General features: G+C 40.5%; 1 protein-coding gene across 4 annotated transcripts in view; it reads left to right on the top strand.

Moving 5' to 3' along the window:
- Nucleotides 1-19,634, top strand: part of TMEM170B (transmembrane protein 170B) — a 99,650-nt gene that overhangs the window by 64,519 nt on the left and 15,497 nt on the right. For all 4 annotated transcript variants that reach the window (XR_003533114.1, XR_003533113.1, XR_003533112.1 and 1 more), the window contains one exon: nucleotides 19,317-19,596. The gene's annotated coding sequence lies outside the window, so the exon portion shown is untranslated. The remainder of the gene's footprint in view (nucleotides 1-19,316; nucleotides 19,597-19,634) is intronic.

The raw sequence follows: 19,634 nt of genomic DNA, 5'->3' as shown, positions 1-19,634 counted from the left end.
AGATTCAGCAGCTGTTTTTATAAAGAACCAACCTTTCCTTTTTGCAAGCCCAGCCCTTCTGCCTTGGAGAAGTGCCCTCTCCTCAGAGCTGTGCCACCTTTGTCAGAGTGTTTTATGTCCTCTCCCCAGGAAAGGATTACAAATTATGTCGGGAACACGTCTTTTAAAACACACAACCTCTTATTAGACAGTGTTTTTACGTAAAACAACAGGAAGTTGTTTTCAACAGGAATACCCTGAGTATAACCATGATATACATACATGCCCTTTTTTAAAAAAAAGAAAAAAGAAAAAAGAAAAAAAAAAGAGCCAATAACTACCATCTGCCACTTTCTTAGTAAACATTGCGATATTATGTCATGAACTCAATTACACAGATCACCGGGGTGTGGACAACCGGTTGCTGCTTTTTAAAAGTAAGTGTTGAAATAAAACTGCTTTAGGTGCAGCAAATCCATTACTGAATGTTCACCAAAGCGAGCGGGCTCATTTCAGGCAGCTGTGTGTGTTCCCTTACGTCAGTGGAAAGCTGCCTGGGCACAACTAGCTTGTTTCTTATTGACTCGTGTAATTACAGGCAGGGTTAATAAATGGCACCACTTATTACAAAGGTTACCCCAAACCCTTGTTCTGCATTCTGTCTTTGGCCAAGCCTGTTGAGAAATTATGATAACTCTCACCAGATCCACTTTTTGGCCAAGTGTTCTCTGTGAGAGTGAATGCCACATGTCCTGCTGAGGGTATGCCTTGGGCATGGTTTTAGAAATAGGTTAATTTATTTAGAAAAAGTCCAGACTGAATGGCTGAAGCACTGCTAATATAGGGGAGAAAGAGGAGGCAGAAGAGAATTTTGTTCTCAGGAGAAAAAAATTTGGTGATCCCCCTGAAGTCTGAGATTGGAAGCTGCTGGGAAAGATCAGAAGTGGGGCTCAGAATTGGTGGAAAGGTGCTTAGGTTCAGTGAGCAAAGGCATAGGACAGAGATAGAGCACATGAAAAGAAAGGACAAAATTGGCAAAAAGATTCAACAAGCATTTAACAAACAGGTCCCTCCTCCCTCTCCCCCACCTCCTAAGAAATCATAGTTCATTCATTAAAAAAACAGTGGAAGCCTGAAAGCGCAGAACTCCGAGGTTTAAACTTTGCTTAGGTTGAGCCTTTTTAGATATAAACAGTTAGAAATAGTTCTTAATTGCACACTAGGTGTGATCATGCAGTGAGCAACATCTGCTAACTGAACAAGGAAAGCATCTTTTAGGAAGGGAAACAAATTACAAGTCTAGAGGCAATCTGTATTGCAAATATAACTGGTGAATCATGATTATGATTCCTAATCTATTGTTCACAAGGCATTGCATCATCTTCTGTGGAAAAACTACAGAAATCTACTGTCTTACACCAGATATTATTCAGAAAAAAATTTATACTTTTTCAAATTATTACTGGCATCAGTTTCAGCTGGCACTTTAGGAATCTTTAAATATCTATGTACTTGGCCTATTTTGTGTTCACAGAGCATATGAATCAGATTCCTGTCTTTCTGCTTCAGTATTAGTTGTAAATTGATATTCGGTTGGTGAAATGACTCCTGGGAAGATTTAATACCTTCTTTCTCTCTTTTCATTTTGGCAAATCTCCTTTCCCCTTTCTACTCAAACTGACCTGCTGTCTCTTACTGATATTTTGAGCAGGCAATGTGGGGGAAAGGAAACTCGTCTGTGAAAGTAGGGACCAAACTGTTTTGATGCACATAGCAGAACTCCTACTGAGTTTATTGGAAGAAGATCAGTTCAGAGCCTGTCTCTCTTCTTTTTGTGTTTGTTATTGTTTTGTTGTTGTGGTGGTTTTGTTTTGTTTTGTTTGTTTAGGTTTTTTATTTTGTTCTGTGTTTCTTTTTGGCCAAAATGCAACCACATGCTGTGAATATGTATCTCTTGCATTCATTAAGACACAAAAAGAGAGCTTTATAAGGTTCCCATGACCTGTTTATTATTCAGGAGTTGTCTGTGCTTGATGTGGTGGGCACATTGTGGCCAATTTGTTACACCTGTTTGGTTCTCAGCTGAAACCCACTGGTGCAAAACTGCAGCCTATTGTACTAAGGAGACTGGCCTCTTGGCAGGTTCATTGTGAGTAAATCATATGTATCCCTCTGGCTGAGTAAGACCTTGATGAACTTGTATCAAAGGGTTTTCTGAACTCGTTTTTAAGAGCATGATGTGAATTATATGGAGCAGGTGTGAGTGCCAGGGGAAGGCGGAGGTCGGTGTCACACTTCACAGCAGAAAGCCACCCACCATCAAGGCTGCTTTTCATGTGCTCGGCCAGTATGAACCCTACTGGAAACAGAAGGCCCTCTGAGGCTATGTGTAGGCCTGAAGGAACAGAACAGGCTTTTGAGGGAGGAAATAAAAAACATTGGAAAAATTCCTGCTTCAAATCAAGGTAATTTTTAATGACTTGTAAGTCAAGACTGGACTGAAGTAAAAAACCATCATGATTTACAGAAATCCTCTCCCTTGCTTTCAAAGTAAGTAGAACACTTTCCAGATCAATTCGCATCAGTCCCTCTCACCAGAACAGAGGATGACTTTGTAAGGGGAGCCAGTTACAATTCTGACAGTGTAGTGCTACTTTCTGTGAGGAGGGGGTATGTGGTCTTGTGTCAGATTATGCCACGTTATAGGGGGTGAGATAGTGTTCTTTAGGGTGGCAAACAATTTCCTTGACTGGGAAACAGGACCATGCTCTGTGCTTTTTTCCCACAGCAATGCTTGGATTTGACTCTTTTTTTGCTATTGGTGTTCAGTTAGAGCTACCCAACACTGGACTCTTTCCTCCTGGAGATACAATGTTTGACGATGCCCTAAGGCTACTGGTAGAGTGCCTTAAAAGGGGCAGCCTCTGGTTTTACTTCCAAAAAAATTCACGAGCTACTGCAACTGATAGAGGTTTTGTAAGTACGGGGAAAATGTGGGTAAAGGTTGATGAAACTTTCTTTTGCAAAGCAATTTTGGATGGCTCCCAGTGGTTAGGGAATGGTTATATTGTACAAATTCAATAATATCAGCTGGGTAACTATTCTTGTTACTGTGTTTCCTAAGACACTGATTTCTTAATTCTTGTTCTTCTGATAGTGTTTCTGTGTATCCAGAATTAGATGCTGCAGAAGACACCTAAGCCTGCAGTAGAAATTCCTGTGCGCTTCATGGAGGCTTTATCTCTGGTCCAGTGTAGGATAAACCTGAATCATGAAATAACAAAGCTTTCAATATTCATGTTCTATGAACTGCTCTGATAAAGTATTTGTATTTTTTATATTTATATATATATTTTTTTTAACTGAATTGGCTTTTTCCTCCCTCGAGGAAAGGAAGCTTCAGGAAAATCCTGCCATGGAAGGTTTCTCCACTGTAGTCCCACTAAGTTAAAATGGAGATCCTTCACCATGAAAATGTTGTGCCTCCAGGAAAAAGTTTTACTTGTGGAATCTGGCTGGTTCCAGCACGTTTTGGTGTGCAAGGTCTTTACACTCAGCCTTGAGGGGATTAGGGAAGGGGGATGCCTACTGTGGTTCTGACATAATGCTTTGATTTCAGCAATTGGGACTGGTGGTGGAGGAAACAGAAAAGTAGCAGTAGTGGGAATATAGTAAATTACTAAGAATGTCAAAAGGAGTTGAAACACTGCTGTACAAAGCAGACTTCCTGAAAAGCTGGATAATTTCTTTCCTATGTTGGCACATATCTTAAAAAAATCTGTAAGCTTTCTTATATATTTCTGGTTACTTAAAAAATTGGGGGAAGGTGGATTACAGTGTTACCCAATATCAGCATGTATTATGTAATTCTGAGGCAGTAACGTTACAAAATTTAGAGACAGTTTGATCAAGAAGATGTTAAATAGTACACTGTATAATAAAAGTTGCTACCTATAAAGGGGAGAAGAACGTTTACTGCCATTTCTTAAATCAAGGGTTACATTTGCAGAAGTGGCCTTGGTTGAGGCTTTGCACTTCAAAGCTGTAATCTTCTGAACTCACATTCCCAGTAGAGTTGGGTTCTGTTGGTGCAAACTGTTATGCCTACATGCACAGCCTCACATGCAACAGCTAATTCTTGAACAAAACCTTCTGGCTGGATTGAAACCCCTCACAATCAGCAGGTAGTTAAAAAAAATTCTTTTTCCATTTTCTCAAAACCAGCATAAACCTCCACAAACCTTATTGCTTAAAGAATGCAAGAGAAGATCTTGGGTAATGCACTGACATCTGCAAACCAAAACTAGTTTTTCACTTCTCTGTAGTCTTCATTTGGCATCTTTCTTTAACCTTTGATGAGAGTCCGTTGTGCCATGCATCATTCTCTTACTTGGTCTTTGCAGTCTGGAAATATAAAGGAGAATACACTCACTTCTCTGATTAGAATTCTCCAGCAGGGCTAATTTGAAAGAACATGATGTTACAATGGAGTCCATACAAAAAACTAGTAAAAAAAAGTAATAAAATAGCAAAGTTATAGCCATGAACTAGAGGTTACTTGACGTCAGTAACAGTCTTGGGATGGTAAGAATGATAACTGATTAAGGAGCTAAGGATAAGGCAGCAGAAAGGACTTGAGGCTGCTATAAGAAAGGTGAAAGCTAATGCTTTTCCAGGTTAGCATTTGTCAGCCAAACAATCTACACAGGATTTGTAAGAAAACAAGTGAGTGCAAAGGACAGTTTGAAAGTAAATGCCTGAGGAAGGGTTAGGATCTTCATTTTTCCCCATCCCGAGAAGAGTATGTGTGATATGCCACCTCCACCATCAAATGTGCTTTGTATTTGTTTGCATTGCTTTCTGCTAGCCCCATTTCTTTCACTAATCTCCTCTATGTGAATGCTTTTGGATGCACATTTATACTTTGATGGCAGGAGTAAAAACAGGGAGTAAGGACAGAGGAGACGACTTTTCTTGGCCAGCCTGCTGCATTCTGAAGTTCTTCAGATTTCATGGTGGCCTGGTTACATTCCTGCTTTCTTTTCCCTGTACATGTTGAGTGACGTTGCCCATGATGGAAATCACAGATGTAAGCTGGTTTAACACTCCCTCCCTCTCACCTCTATTTAACAGACCCTCCCTCTCACCTCCACCCACGGTTTATGGCTAGCTTAGTTAGGTTCTTTTGCCTCTTTTATTATAAAATGTGGCAGGTGCTGATGGCCTAGACTAAGGAAGTGTGATGTAGCTTTAAATATGATTTATGTCTTTTAGCTATTCCTTAGGTCAGGTCTTGCATCGACCTAAAACATAGTTGAAAACTGCAGCTATAAACATTCATCTATCAGAAGCAAAGACTAGGAAAACTAAAAACAGTCATTTGATGCTCTTTTGCTTTATTCTCACATAAGCTTATTTTTTGGCTGGATATTTCAGATGTGCTTCCTTAGATTCCTCCTCTGGACCAGACACCATAAGTTGCACCACTCACCTTAAATCTTATTTTCAAAGTAGCTCCAGTGCAGTTTGGGCATTAATTGACAATGAGCACATAGCAAGGCAGTGCTTGGAACAAAGATATATATGACAGAAGCAAGGTCTCCTGTGTCTGGTGTAAGTGTGTCAACACGCATCTCGTTCATATTTTAACGGTGACTTAGTCAAAATGGGGTGTGTGTGGGTGTGTGTGAATACAAGCCAGTAAACTACTTCTTCTCATGAACATGTTGCTCTTTCAACCTCCTTTGAATTCAGCTGGATTAAAGCAGTGCACAAATAATTCAAATTGTTTGCCAGGAGTATGATGATCTACGACAATTATAGTGTAGAAGAAACATGCTGAAATGCCCAATAACCTCCTCAACACCCAGCAATTATGCTGGTACAGCACAGAGCATAACTGAAATGCTGGTTAAGAAAACAGTTAATGAAGTAATTCTAAAACTTTTTTATTTTTCTGCTAGGCAGCATATAAGAGGTTCCTAATCATCCGTGAGGTGGAGAGTGCTTTACAGGACAAGGGGAAAGGAAGAGAAGGTCTAAAGAAAAGAATCTAGACATCTGAACATGGAGTCTTCCCTTGAACCTAAACAAAGATTTACTGTATTAGCAAGTCTCATCTAAGGAGACTACTGACCTCTAGCTCCTGTGACTGTGCTGCCACATGCCAGCCATCAGTGCAACCATCTGTGGTGCTGCATGCTGAATATTTTCCCCTGCTAGAGCATGTGAAAGGCCACTGACCACCCCTGTGTGCAGCAGCAGATGATATATTGAAGAACTTGACTGGTTTTTCTGGATATAGATGAACAAAACCAGTAGCTGATATTGCAGTGATAGGCCATTCAAAGAAAGTGAACTTGGAGTAGAAGCCATTAGGAGGGCATGGACCTCTGATTTCTGCTTACAGATGGGTTATTAATTTTAGAAAGATAACTTTACTTCCAAGAACATTATTCTGATCCTTCTTACCACATTTTCAGAAGTGAAAAATAGCAGATTGGGATATTTAACATCTCTGCTTCCTGCCTTCCCAATAATATCTCTATGAATCGTGTTTGTCAGTTCTCTTTCTGTTTTTCAAGAGACAGAAGCTGCAGATGTGAAAGGAAATTTAGACATGTAAATATTCAGCAAAATTTGATTGCCCTGCAGGGAGAAAACCTGCCTGACTGTCCTCAATTCCTAGTTTCTGTGCAGACTAGTCTTTTGCAGCTTCAATGCCCTTGTCACAGTTACTGTGTTGATTAACCAACACCTGTTCGCTAATAAATATTCTAATTGTTCTGAAGTATAAATTGGGAGTGGGGGAGGATTGCAGATCATATCTTACATAACTGTCAAAGGATATATGAAGTCTTTGATGGTCTCTTGGATAATATAAGGTATACTTGCATTTTCATTACAGTAGCCATCTCCTCCTGAGCAAGGCAGGAAAGTACGTGACAGAAGTCTGTGTTCTTAGAAGGCAGCGGTAAGCAGTGCCAGCAATATCCGGTAGATCAAATGTTTCTAGGCTCTCATGTTGCTTGTCTGTGAAATCAGATTCAACTGCTGGCTCCCAAGAAACTTATAACGTGAGTAACATTCCCAGCTAAAATACTGCTTTGAAAACCAAGCGGCACTAAATGCATATTACATCTCCCTCATCACTACTGCTAGGCATCCCAGCATGCAGTTGTTAATTCCAGCTGCATTTATAGGTGGGCTCTTGGGCAATTAAACGTTAATTCTCCGATGTCATTTGCTATTCTGGCCACAAAGCCAATGCTGAATTACTCACATTTCCATCAGTGTTTGTTTACTCTAGTAGAAGAGATTCCCATGAGCTCAATACCCTTGTCCTTACTAAGTAAATCAAAAAGCAAAATAAAATTGTCTTTCAGCCAAAGTCTACAATGGTATATGGAGAATCTTTTTTTTCTGACTAGTAATAATAAAGAATGCATGTGTGTTGCCAGACTTGCTCTACTCCCTCAGCTCAAAGATAGATACATATCTATATCTATCTATCTATCTATCTCTCTCTATATATAGCAAGCCTTGAAATTTGACCTTTGTTTCCAATTCAGTCGTTGGTTGAGTCAGCAGAGGAGTCAAAATGAGTTGCAGCTGAATGATATGGAGGTTAGGAGTAAAGGGAGCAAATGGTTGTGCCCAGTGATATACTATAAGAAACAGAAGGGAAATCAGAGTAAGTTCAGGAGATTGGCATCAAAACATTGAAAACAGGAGGTTATAGTCACTAACAGGCTTTTGCTAGGCTTTTAGTGTTGTTATGTGAGTAACATGAAGACATGTTTTGGACTACGGACAATGTATTAGTGATAATAATCGTAATGTCAAATGTTCAGAGAGCTCACTGTTTGCATTTGATGCACATCTGGTGTTATCTCAACTTTTAAACTTGCCACCGAAATCTCCATGATGCTGAGCTTATTGAAACAAAGCCTAGTTGATGTAAAACCCAGTAGGCTCTGCAATGGGAAGCAGTAAATGGAGTAATTTCAGAAATGTACTTTTTGATTGATGTTTCTGTTTTCATGAAGAATGACATTTCAGCCTTATATGGATAACCTGACTAAAGCCTAGGTAATACTTACAGACCATCTAAACTTTGACTTATTTGGAACACTATCAGAGCAGTGTGTTTTTGGACTATTCACTCTGGTGTGGAATCTCGTCCTTTCAGTTTATATTATCATGCTTCATTGCAGCACCTGGTAAAAACTGAGTCTGAATATGACTACACTCTCCAAATATGCCTCCCTGAAGTTGATCTCTTTGTATTTCTTACCTGGCTACATTTAAAGCTGCTGAGACTTTTATGTAAAATTTTAGTACCCTCTACCTGAAAGAAAAGATCAAATCTAGACGTGTTCTGCAGAAAACAAGCACAGCTACTGTAACTTATTTGCTCAGGTGGTCGTACAACAGCCCATGACATTATGTTAGGTTTTCTTGTTGTTGGTCTTTTCCAATTAGCATCCTAGAATGAAAAGTTTGCATTGAAACACGTTTAAGCACTGAGGGTCAGTATCTCCTATTTAATGCCTTGGCAGGGGAATCTCTGTTGGACAACTTTGTATTTCACAAATGACATCACTGTCAATATTGGAGCCTGTAAAAGAGTAAAGTAATTTGGGTGCCAGTCTGGCCTTCCACTACACATATTCAACATTTCTTTTGGATTCTTATTTGTATTTATGGTTCAGCCTGTGAAGATCAGAGCGATCAGAGGTAACAGTGACATTGCAAACCATTGGATACAACATCAGCATAACTTCATGCTTAGTAAAAAGACCCTCATGGAGGAGTAGAACTGAAAGGATTATCTGCTCTGCTAAATCACATCCCTGCAACAGCCTGACCAAACCAAGTTCATCTCATGCACCAGAGGCTACAAAACATCTCCCAATGCCTTGTAGCAACTATAAGGTCTGTAGTAAAAGATGAAACATAACAAAATGCACACCAGCTGAGAGTCTGCCTGTTTACCTTTGTCTGTTTCTCTTTTCTGGGTCTTTTATGACCTATCCAACATTTTATTCTTACCGAGTCTGAATATGATTAGCTTTTGCCACATTGTGGCACATTACAAAAGGGCATTAGGTTCAATTCACCACTATGAGGCATCTGGTCTTGCTTATTCACCATTTACCAATGAGGTCTCGGCTCAGTCTGGAAATCTGAGTCCTGTTCTAATTTTCACAGAATCACAGAATATGCTGAGTTGGAGAGGAGCCACAAGGATCATCGAGTCCAGCTCTTAGCCCTGCACAGGACCATCCCCAAGAGTCACACCACGTGCCTGAGAGTATGATTCTAACACTTCTTGAACACTGTCAGTCTTGGTGCTGTGACCACTTCTCCAGGGAGCCTGTTCCAGTACCCTCTGGGTGAAGAACCTTTTTCTAAGGCTCAGCCTAAACCTTCCCTGACACAACTTCAGGCCATTCTCTCAGGTCCTGTTGTTGGTCACCACAGAGAAGATATCAGTGCCTGTCCCTCTTCCTCCCCTCAAAAGGAAGTTGCAGACTGTGATGAGGTCTCCCCTCAGTCTCCTTCAGGCTGAACGACCAAGTGACCTCAGTGATCTCTTCATATAGGATGATTTTTTCTTAAAAATCCTTTCAAAACTGCAAAATCAAAATTTAATATAATCAGCAAGCCCCTGGCATAAAAATCAGATTGTACTTGCATTGGTCAAAATAAGAATAATACAGCCAAAAGACACAACGAGCAAAGCACCTTCCACTATAAAGCTTTAAGAAAAGACTGGGAATTTTCAACTGAAAGATGTTTTTACTCTAGGCTCTAGGCTCTAAGAGTCTCTGCACGCTTTTAGGTGAAGCTGGACAGAGTGGGATGCCTCTGAACATGTGAAGCAGAAGAGCTGAAGGTGAGAGAGGAATTGCAGGGAGAATTCCACTCAAAAGGAAGGCAAGCAGCAACCTTAAGTGTGCACCTTACCCTGAGCAAGCCTTGCAGTGGCCAAGTGTCCAGTACAATGCCATGAAGACTGGAAAGGAGGGTGGGTGAAGGGAGGGCAGCTATGAGTCGGGCAGCCCTCCAGAAGAGCTCTGGCAGAAGTAGCTGCTGGTAGACAGTGTTGACTCATTGCACCCTGGTGGCACAGCTCTCCTCAGCTTGCATCATCGGGATTCTGAGCAGCGCTGGTCTCCTTTGGTAGCTCTGGCTGCAAGAAAGTTGTGGCCACTCACTCCAACTTCCTCCCCAGACAGACAGTCTGTCTGGAAGGCTATGTGCCAGGGTTCATGCTGTCTCAGGGGTTCAGCCCCCAGTTAGGAGGATTTAGTTACTAATGCATTTGTAATACTGATGCTATTAGTACTTACAGTACTGTCATGGTTTTTACAGAAGCTGTATTTGTTTGCTCCTACATGAACAAATAGAAGCAGAAAGGGTAATTTTTTTTTTTTGCAGTGAGAAGTGGAAACCAATGCTTAAAACCTTTTCCCTCACATCCTCACCCACTGTGCTGCTTTACCCAGAGGGGCTGACAGAAACAGAGAACTTGGACCAACATACATTTCTCCTCATTTTGCAAACTAACCAAGTTCCTCTTTCAGATGTGAGGTAATACATGTGTACACACTGTAAGACCACACCGTTAACTAATCCTCTGCTCTGGAATCTGTCTGAAAAAGGAGTAGAGCAGTGAGACATTTTTCTTTTGTAAGCTGTTTAAGTAAACAAAATTAAATCTTTTCTTGGCCAGTCTTAAAGATCAAGTCATAAAAGCCTGGAATAGTTCTGTTGTATACATTTCCCTTGGAAAGTATCTGCTTCAGTTTTTTCTCTTTGTTAATCAGGTCTGAAACCTCCATTAGAGAATAGTTTATTCCCAGCTTTAGTTAATATTTTTCAAGTGTGCTGTATTTGTATACATTATTTCCTGCTCTCTCAGCTCTCAAAGATTATCTAAGGACAGGACAGCTAATGTCTACCTGAAACCAGTCAAATTTTTTTCCTGATGTCAGAGTAGGGACAGGAAAAATATCTGTAGAAAACAACTTCTAAATTAGGGGTCGCCCTTTCCCTTTCGTAAGATTTCTTCTGATTTTGTGGGTTGTTTTCCTTGAGTCATTGATTGTTTAAAAGTGGGTTCATTATTCAGTGCATATTACAAGAAAACATATTTCAATTCTGATGCCTTAAGGAAGTTTGTTCACCTTATGCATTCATCTTGTATTGTTTTTTCTATGATGACTGCTACCTGCATGCACAAATTCTACTGTACTGATTCTGATCCTTACCAAGCTAGCATAAGGTGGGGAAAATGTTTGTGAGAAGATCTTTATATTTTATTAGGACTTGAATTTTAGAGTGGGTTCATAGCAGCTGGTGCAGTCAAAAGTTAATATCAAGTATCAGGAGTATTAACATTACATTCAGTGACACTGTGGGTCAGATCTGCCTTTCCTAGCAGTAGTAAGTTTGTTTTATCTTCTTTTTCTTCCACTATTTCCACACAAAGCAAGGACTTAGGACATACTTATGTACAGTTCCATCTAAAAATGTTTTAAGAATGCCACCTTAACAACTCATTTGCTCACTTTCCTACAGGTGTATTTGTTTTCAGACTACTCAGTTTGTTATTCTAGTCTCAGAATAATCTCTGCATAGCTTTGTCAGTGCTGTCTTGGGATAGGAACTGAGGGAAGAGTGGGAGGATGATCATTTTCAGGGTCACTGCAGCCTTAGGCATCCTTACACCAATTGTGATCTACACCTCTAATTAGGGCTTTGGCCAGGGAGCCTGGCCTGTATTGAGTACATTTGTTTGCAAAACCTGCCTGACCTCAGGCATTTCCATGCAAGCAGGTGCATATTACTTTCATGCAGTCCAGCCTGAACTAATCCTTGAAATGGCAGTGAAGGAAAATGAAATGCAGAAGGCAGAGCTCCTCCTGTTGGGCACAGCCCCATGCAATGCTGCTTCCAGACCCAGGGTGGCAAGAGGGTGTTGCACTGTGACGCCCTCAATTCAAGTCCCTATCAGTTATGTGCTCTGTACAACCAAAAGGCAAAATTTTCCCCTCCTGAAAGAAGGAGATTTCTTACAGTAGATGAAAGAGGACAGTGGAGCCCAGACATAGTGACTAAGTTCATCCTTTGAGTGAGAAAGCACACTTCCCATCCTCACCTGACTGTTTTTCCCCATTCTTAAGACTATTGAGTATCATGACAGCCCAACTGAAAGGGACTGGAAGAGTGCCTCTGGAAGGGTGTTAAATACTGGTTCAGTCAAGTACTTCACCATTCTTTTTCTCTTCTTTTTTTCCCCTTAGAGTTTACAAATCTATTAAATCAAATATTTCTCCTACCTATTAAATTGCATGCAAAGCACTGTGGGCAAGTAGCCAGAACAACAACAAAGCCACCTTGAAAGTATTTATCTCTGGCAATACTTTATACTCCTGATTTCTGTCTGTCTGAATCTTTCAGTGCATTTTAAACTGTCCATGAACTAAATCTCGCAAGTAAGGTTATCTCACTTTTCCAGCTGGAGAAACCAAAAACCAAAGGGGTTGCAGATAGAATTAGGAGACTTCTTTGTGTTTGAGCACTACCCAAACCCTGGGACCCACTGGCAACAAGAGGGCTATTCACAGAGCATGATGTAAATCTGGCCATGTGATTCACCTGTCAACATGAGGTTAGTCTAGAAAGAGATGCCATGTCTCCTGATTCTTGGTCGTGCACCTCGGTGATGCTGCTGACTCTTTCCTTTCTTTAGAAGTAATGTTACTGAAGAGTCAGGCAATATTGAAGGCAATACAAACAAGCACTCAGAAGAAAAACTTTGGTGTCATGTTGCATCATACATGTAAAATTTTATGAAGTATCAAGGGCTGCTCCCAAACTGTTAAAACTACCTGCAGTTCCATGTGACTTTAGTTTTTTTTTCCTCACAACAGGGGAATCCCCTGGCTGTAGGAATGAACTGACTTTTTTTTCCTCTTTTTATCTACCTTGATTCCTTTTGCTCCATGCTGCAGAGGTAGATACTTTTGGAAAGCATAGTTCTGTGACATATTTATATGATCAACTTGAACTATGAACTAGGAGAGAAAAATGTAAAGGGGATGACAGGAATTCAAAGACTTGGTAAAATAGTTTGACAATTCCAGGAATTCAAATGGGAATCTCACAATGGTCTGAATTCATGTATGCTTGTGGTGCTGCCAAAAATTTCAAATTAACCAGTAAATTAAAATCAGGAGTCAGATTTTGAATTTCATGGAATTGTCCGTGAAATGGTAGGGGTCAAGGAACCAGTGGACATAAATTAATGATGACAACACAGGTGTACTTTTTTACAAAAGGAGAAGGAGATGCCCTCAAAGATATTATCTGAAGTAGACTGTATGGATAAAATGGACAATTAGGTTACAAAAATCAGTACTGCAAACATGTTAGGATAATCAAAAAATGGGTAAGACTAGATAAAATTGGCTATACTATAGAGGAACAAAAATACATACTAGTGACCCTTACTGGCGGAATGGAACTGTTCCTTCCCTAAGGCAACTGCATCTCTAGAAACACCTGTGACAGTTCTACTAAACATAATTATAGTTGTCAGATTAAAAGAAAATATGATAAGATCAGATAATTCTGCCATTCAGAACTGAATGTGAAGTCCACTGACATCAATCAGATATTTCCAGGTAACTTTAACAGATGCTGGGTCAGCAGTGGGAGGACCTGCTTAGGAACCGAGGTGCTTGTGGGTTTGCGGGTTTGTGGTATTGCAAAGCACATTGTGTAGCACAGCTGCCGTGGGGGGAAACTAGAATTTTTGAGGAAATGTTCTGCTTTGTGATACTGCTTTGTGACACCTCCTGTCTGCTCAAGAATGCATTGATTGAGAGGGAAACGAGAGGTGGAGCTCAGTGTAAGGGTGCCACAGTTCATAGATACACATGTGCAGATATCCCTTTAACTGTGAAGGTTGAAGTTACAGATATTTCAACAAAACTCAGATATTTTGAAGCTGAGTTTTCTTGAATTCTGAATCAGAAAAGAAATTCAAATGTATTGCAAATCAGATATCCCATTGTTTACGGTTGTGTGTAGAAACTATGTATAAATGCCTATATACTATCTAGACTGTGACATGCGTATGTGAGACTTAAATAAAAATTAGTTTAATAAAGGAACAGATTTCTCTAGCAAACTTCCAGCAATTCCCAAACAATCTAAAAATAGGATACTTCAAAACTAATAGCTTGACAATGTCCTTGCTAGCTAATGACCTAAGCATACGAGAAACCTGATGTGGCTATCATGCATCAAGTTGTTGACATGGATTGTGAGATTCTGGTATGTTATTTAAAAAATAATTGGGGAGAGAGGACTAGGCTGAAAGAAATAAGTCTTGCAGGAAGCAAATTTTTTGCATTTTAGCCAAACAACCTTTTTGAACGTGACACTGAAGACAACAAGGAGCAAAGGTTGTTCCCCACTTTTACTTTATAAACTCCTGAGGGAACAGTGAAACTAGTTTAATCCATGTCTTGAAAATAGTCGATCCTGCTAGACTATTCCCAATGTTTCCTAATGACAATTTTAACAAGTAATTGCCTGCTTTCAATCAACTTATATGGTGAAACACAAATGATAATTTAGACTTCCTGTGAACCCTAATAACATTCTTATTCATGAGAAAAGATTCCTTTAAAGGAGTTCACAAAGAGTAAAAAAAAATCCTTTTATAAGTAATAGCATAATTGATATTAACAGCAGTACTTACTTCAAACTGCTGCACATGTCTGAATGTGCATGTGTGTGTGTACATGCATGTGTTTGTGAGGATGTGCAAAGAGAGTAGAAGAAAGCTTTATTTTTCTGAATAATGGTATTGTTTAAAACAAATATGTGAGTAGCCAGTGGGACTTTTCTAAATCATGATTAGTGCAATCTTTCAAGCATTTTAATACATGCAAACTGTTGGCTAAAAGTCAATGTCTTTGCAGAGAAATATTCTCTAAACAGATTAAGCAGACGCTTTTTGCCCCCCCCAGCTTAATTGAATAAAAAAATAATAATTAAAAAAGATATTCTAACTGCGGGTTCCAAGTATCCACAGGTATTGTGTTGAAATAACATTGCCAATAAAGCCCCGGCAGCACTCCAGAGGTAGTATCCGTGGTGCAGAAGTCCTGTTGGCAGGGTGCAGCCGGCTGAGCAGAGGATATCTTCGGTACCACAGCGCTCCATCTACCGGTACTTGGGAAAAGTCTCCCGTGCACCTCTGCCTCCCTCTGCCGCCCTGGAAGCCCTCTCCAGATGATTTTTGGTGACTTAGATCAACCTGTGAGGCTACTTTCATGCTGGGGAGGGTTGGGATATTTATCCCGTAGTATCACCTTACTTCCTTCCTTCTCCTACATTGCTGTCATGGCATCTTCATCCATCACTGAGGTTAGGGGCTGAGATCACATTTCAGCCTTTTAAGAGCTGAGATTATGAAGCCAAGGATCTTTGAATGACCCACTTCTCAAACCACAACTAGCTGTGACTGCCAATTCTTCTGATTGAGTAGTAACTTGTGTGTGTAAATTCATGGTCTAGAAGAGGGGCAAGTACGCAGAATCTATTGCTAATGTCTGAGGTATTGATTTACTATCTGCATTTGTAATGTCTTGTCACTGACTTGAATCAAAGGCCAAGAAAAACCCTTTGAAGTGGGGGAAAAAAATGTCTGCATATATGAGCAGTGCCAGAGTTATCCATTCAGTTAAAATAGATCTTTAATTGCAGTGCCAGTCAATCCACGTGGCCAGTGCTGGTTAGAAAAACTTGAGTGGGAATTCTTTTCTTCAAGGGGACCAAAAGATGATGTTGTTTGGATTTGGACATTTTACTATGACAAAAAGCTGTATTCATTATGCAAAAAATAAATATTTGTTTCAGAACATGACAATGGAGCATACTCAGTGTTGTCTGTTTCTCTCAAAAGACTTAAGAAATCATTTCATTTTGAATAGCATTACATTTCCAAGTGGAAAATAATTCAGCCAAGGGCTCTCCAATGAAATTTATCATTATTTCTTCAGCTTCTGAAAGCAATACCTGAAGTTAATAGCAGCTTATGTAGACATATTCTAATCTTCCGCAGTGAAGAGAAACTAAACTGACCCTACTTTTCCACCTGTAAAACTGATTTCCTTTGACCGAAGTCAAGGTTTATAGCTGGCTCCTTGCAGTGCCTTGCAGCTGCTGTGAGGGAAAAGGGGAGGAGGAATTACACTGGAAGGAAAGCGAGTTCATCTGGGATAAAGATCAGTCCATGTGTAAATTTTCAGGTGTTCCTCGTGGACCCTTTCACCAGCAGGTTCGTACATGTAAAGGCTGCCTGGAATCTCTAAGCTGTTAGTGATAGCTCAGGGCTGGCTGTCAGGCAGACCATGTGAATTGTGTGGGCTGCCCCTGAAATACCACACAGGAGTGGAAACATGGGGTTTGTCTGTACACAAATGGCGAATGTTTATTTGTGGGGCTGTTTCCCCTCTCCCCTATTTTCCCTGCAGTTACAAGTCCTTTCTTAATCCCTATTCTGTGGAGTAGAGCGTTATCAGAGCTGGTCATACCCCTGCCCTGCCAGCCCTCCCTCTGCCACCCTACCAGTAAGCCCTCCAAGCCCTCTCTGACACAGCCACCCTCCCTGATGTGTCCCCACATTCTCTGCTATGCCTGTCCTCCCCCACTTCAAGGTATCACAGGGGTATGAAGTGGTCTCACCAGGCCCTTACAAAAGAGCTACTTCTCTTTTTTTTAACCTTTAATATTTAAGGGACTACCTTATCTGATGAAATATTAGGATCATATTCTTTTTTTCCTTTTTTTTTTTTTCTGTCTTATTTCCCCTGCTTTAATCACCAGGGCAGTGCTGCCTCTTGTGATTTCTCCTCCCTGAGATCTTTCCAGCCCTCACTGCCTTTGCTTGCCTTGCTCAAGCATCCTTATTTTACTCCCCCTGTAGTTTGCAGTTTCAGCAGCAACCTGAGCCTTGCTGGGGATCCCTTGACATCATTGCTGTTGCTCTGTACATTGCTGCCTACAGAGCTCATAATAATCCCTGCAGAGAGCTAATAAACTCAAGACTTCTGTGGCAACACCTCCCAAGTGAGAGGTCTTTGCTGAGGACAAAGAGTTGGCTGCAATTCCCTGCTCGTATGAAGCTACAGTTTGGAGGATTTAATTTGTTCTTTCTGCTGCTTCATTAAAGGCACTCTATTCCTCCAGCATGATTTCCTCCCAGTGTTGAGCTACTGAGAAATGTCACTGCCATGTACCACCCTTTTTTTTTTTAAAGTCAATCCTTTAACAATGTCTTCCTCAATGATATAGTTAGCCTTGTTTTCACATGACAAATGTCTATTCAAATTGGTATTCAGCTCACCCACTAGATGATAGAAGGAGGACTAAGTTGAATAAATGAGATGAATTATGGCCCCCTGTAAGATGAGTCTCTGCCTGTTTATCACTTCTACACTGTCAACAGAGCTTGTCCAAGTGTGTTGGTCGTGTTTGATCAGAAAATGTTCAATTAATTTAAATGTTGTATGACTGAGGTTTGACAACCCCTTTTAGCCTCTTAGGTGGAGTTTCAGTGGAAGCTGCCCTGCAGTTTTGGTGGATCTCTCTTGGGAAGGAAGCCAGTTTGTTAGCCTAGGACTTTGGAAGCTCTGTGTTCCTGCAGCCTCTGCGCTGCTGCAGAATGATCGGCCCTCCCTGGGGGAGGCTCAAGAGATTTCCCAAGTCTCTGTCTCTAGGGAGACAGCATCTGCACAACCTTGAAGGATGCTCCCCAGCAAATATTGCAAGAGTCTGCAGGCTACAGCAATACTCACTTGACCTCTATGTGAATGAGTTTTCTGTACCTCAATGGTAAAACGTTATGGAAGGTGTTTTAGAAAGTTCTGGACACAAGTGATTCAAAGCTAGTATTTCCAATGCATTCTTCTTTGTACGGAATAAAAAAAATCATCAATATGCAGGTTGAAAACTCACTTGCCACCAATGCAAGATTATATGCAGATATATGCATGTTTCCATACATGCCTCTGGCCTATCAAATTGTCTTGCTGACATCTCTTAGTAGGTTACCACAGGACTTAAGAACTAAAATAGTCACCAAATGTTAGTTTTCCTTTTATTTGTAAGTTTGACTACACCACAGTGTCCTGCGGAATATGCTTGTTCTTGGGGCATTGGTTTACAATACAAACAAACTTAGGGTTGGGGATTTTTTTAAGGACATTTAAAAATGTTTGTTTTCTCAAAGTTCAGCATGCTGAAGTTAAAAAGAATAAACCAGAATAACTGTTTCTAAATATTTCATTGTATGTTTCACATTCAAACCTAAATAATATGCTATTTTCTCACTGAGCCTGACTTAAAATATGGAATAATTCTGCCGTAAAAATTAATGACTACTGCATAACTAAGGGAACTATTTTCTGTAAGGCCTGAATTATACAACTGTAAGGTGGTGGGATTACAAGAAGAGGGAGAGAGGGGACCTTCCTTCGATCGTCGAACAGGGACCTGGCCCGATAGCTGAGTTCTTTCTCCATCACAGTGATTCTGTGCTTAGTCAGTCAAACCCAGAGCCCTCTAGGGAGCTGGTCTCTGAGTTTCTCATTGTCTGGCTTGATACCTACTTGCAGAAATCCCAAGCATTGTCAGCTGCAAACAAAGGGCTTTGGGAGCACTGCTGAACCAGATATCCTGCCAATAGTCTATCTGAAAAAAAAAAAATCCAGTCATTGGTATCAAGCAGGATATTAGTTGATTTATCTCTTGTGGCTCTTCATCTATAAATTGCATCTATACAACAATACATATAAATTGCAAATATATATATTTATATATAGAAAATATATATGTATGCTATTGAATATTTTATATATAAAAATACAAATATATATTTTATATAGATATAAATTGCACCTATAAATTATTAGTTACTTTACCTCTCCCACCCCTTTCATCAAGGATGGTGACATAAAATGATGTTTATGAAGTACTGTAGCAAGCACTGCTGAAGAAAGGCCAGCGAAGAGGTATGTACTCTAAATACGGCCTAGGGACGCATATTTAAGAATGAATGGGAGGGAAGATTGCTGGCTTTTACATGGCTAAGCACCGTACCTCCCGTGCTTCGAGAGAAGCCGCGTCCAGCTGAAAGACTGTGTTCTCTTATTATATAAAGCAAAGGAACAGACTAAAGCATGGTTACAGAATCAAGATTCGCTCATGATTTCTGACGTTTTGTAACTTTTGATGGCTTTAATTTGCAGCCACGCTGACTGTGGAACTCCAAGGTTCTAAGGAATAGGCACGAAGGTTACGCAGCGTTGCCTGGATGTTGCATCTGGATAACGGTTTCTCCGCTGCAACCCGTGCTGCCACCTGAGCTCCAGCCTTCCCGAGCAACATTCATCCTGTGCGCACCGCTTTCTTCGTCCTGTCCCATTCTGCCCCGGTGGGGCTGTATCCTCAGATCCCGCCGAGCTAGCCGCGGAGGTGCTCTCGTCCGCGCTCTCTGGAGCTCCGTGTGCTAATGCTGTGTGCTGCAAGGTGAGAACACTTCTGTTTTCAGAATTCAGATTCTTCAT

This window comes from Neopelma chrysocephalum, unplaced genomic scaffold (genome assembly GCF_003984885.1).
Source record: "Neopelma chrysocephalum unplaced genomic scaffold, ASM398488v2 Primary Assembly neopelma1_26b, whole genome shotgun sequence".
NCBI lineage: Eukaryota > Metazoa > Chordata > Aves > Passeriformes > Pipridae > Neopelma > Neopelma chrysocephalum.
This window is presented reverse-complemented; position numbering and strand designations above follow the sequence as displayed.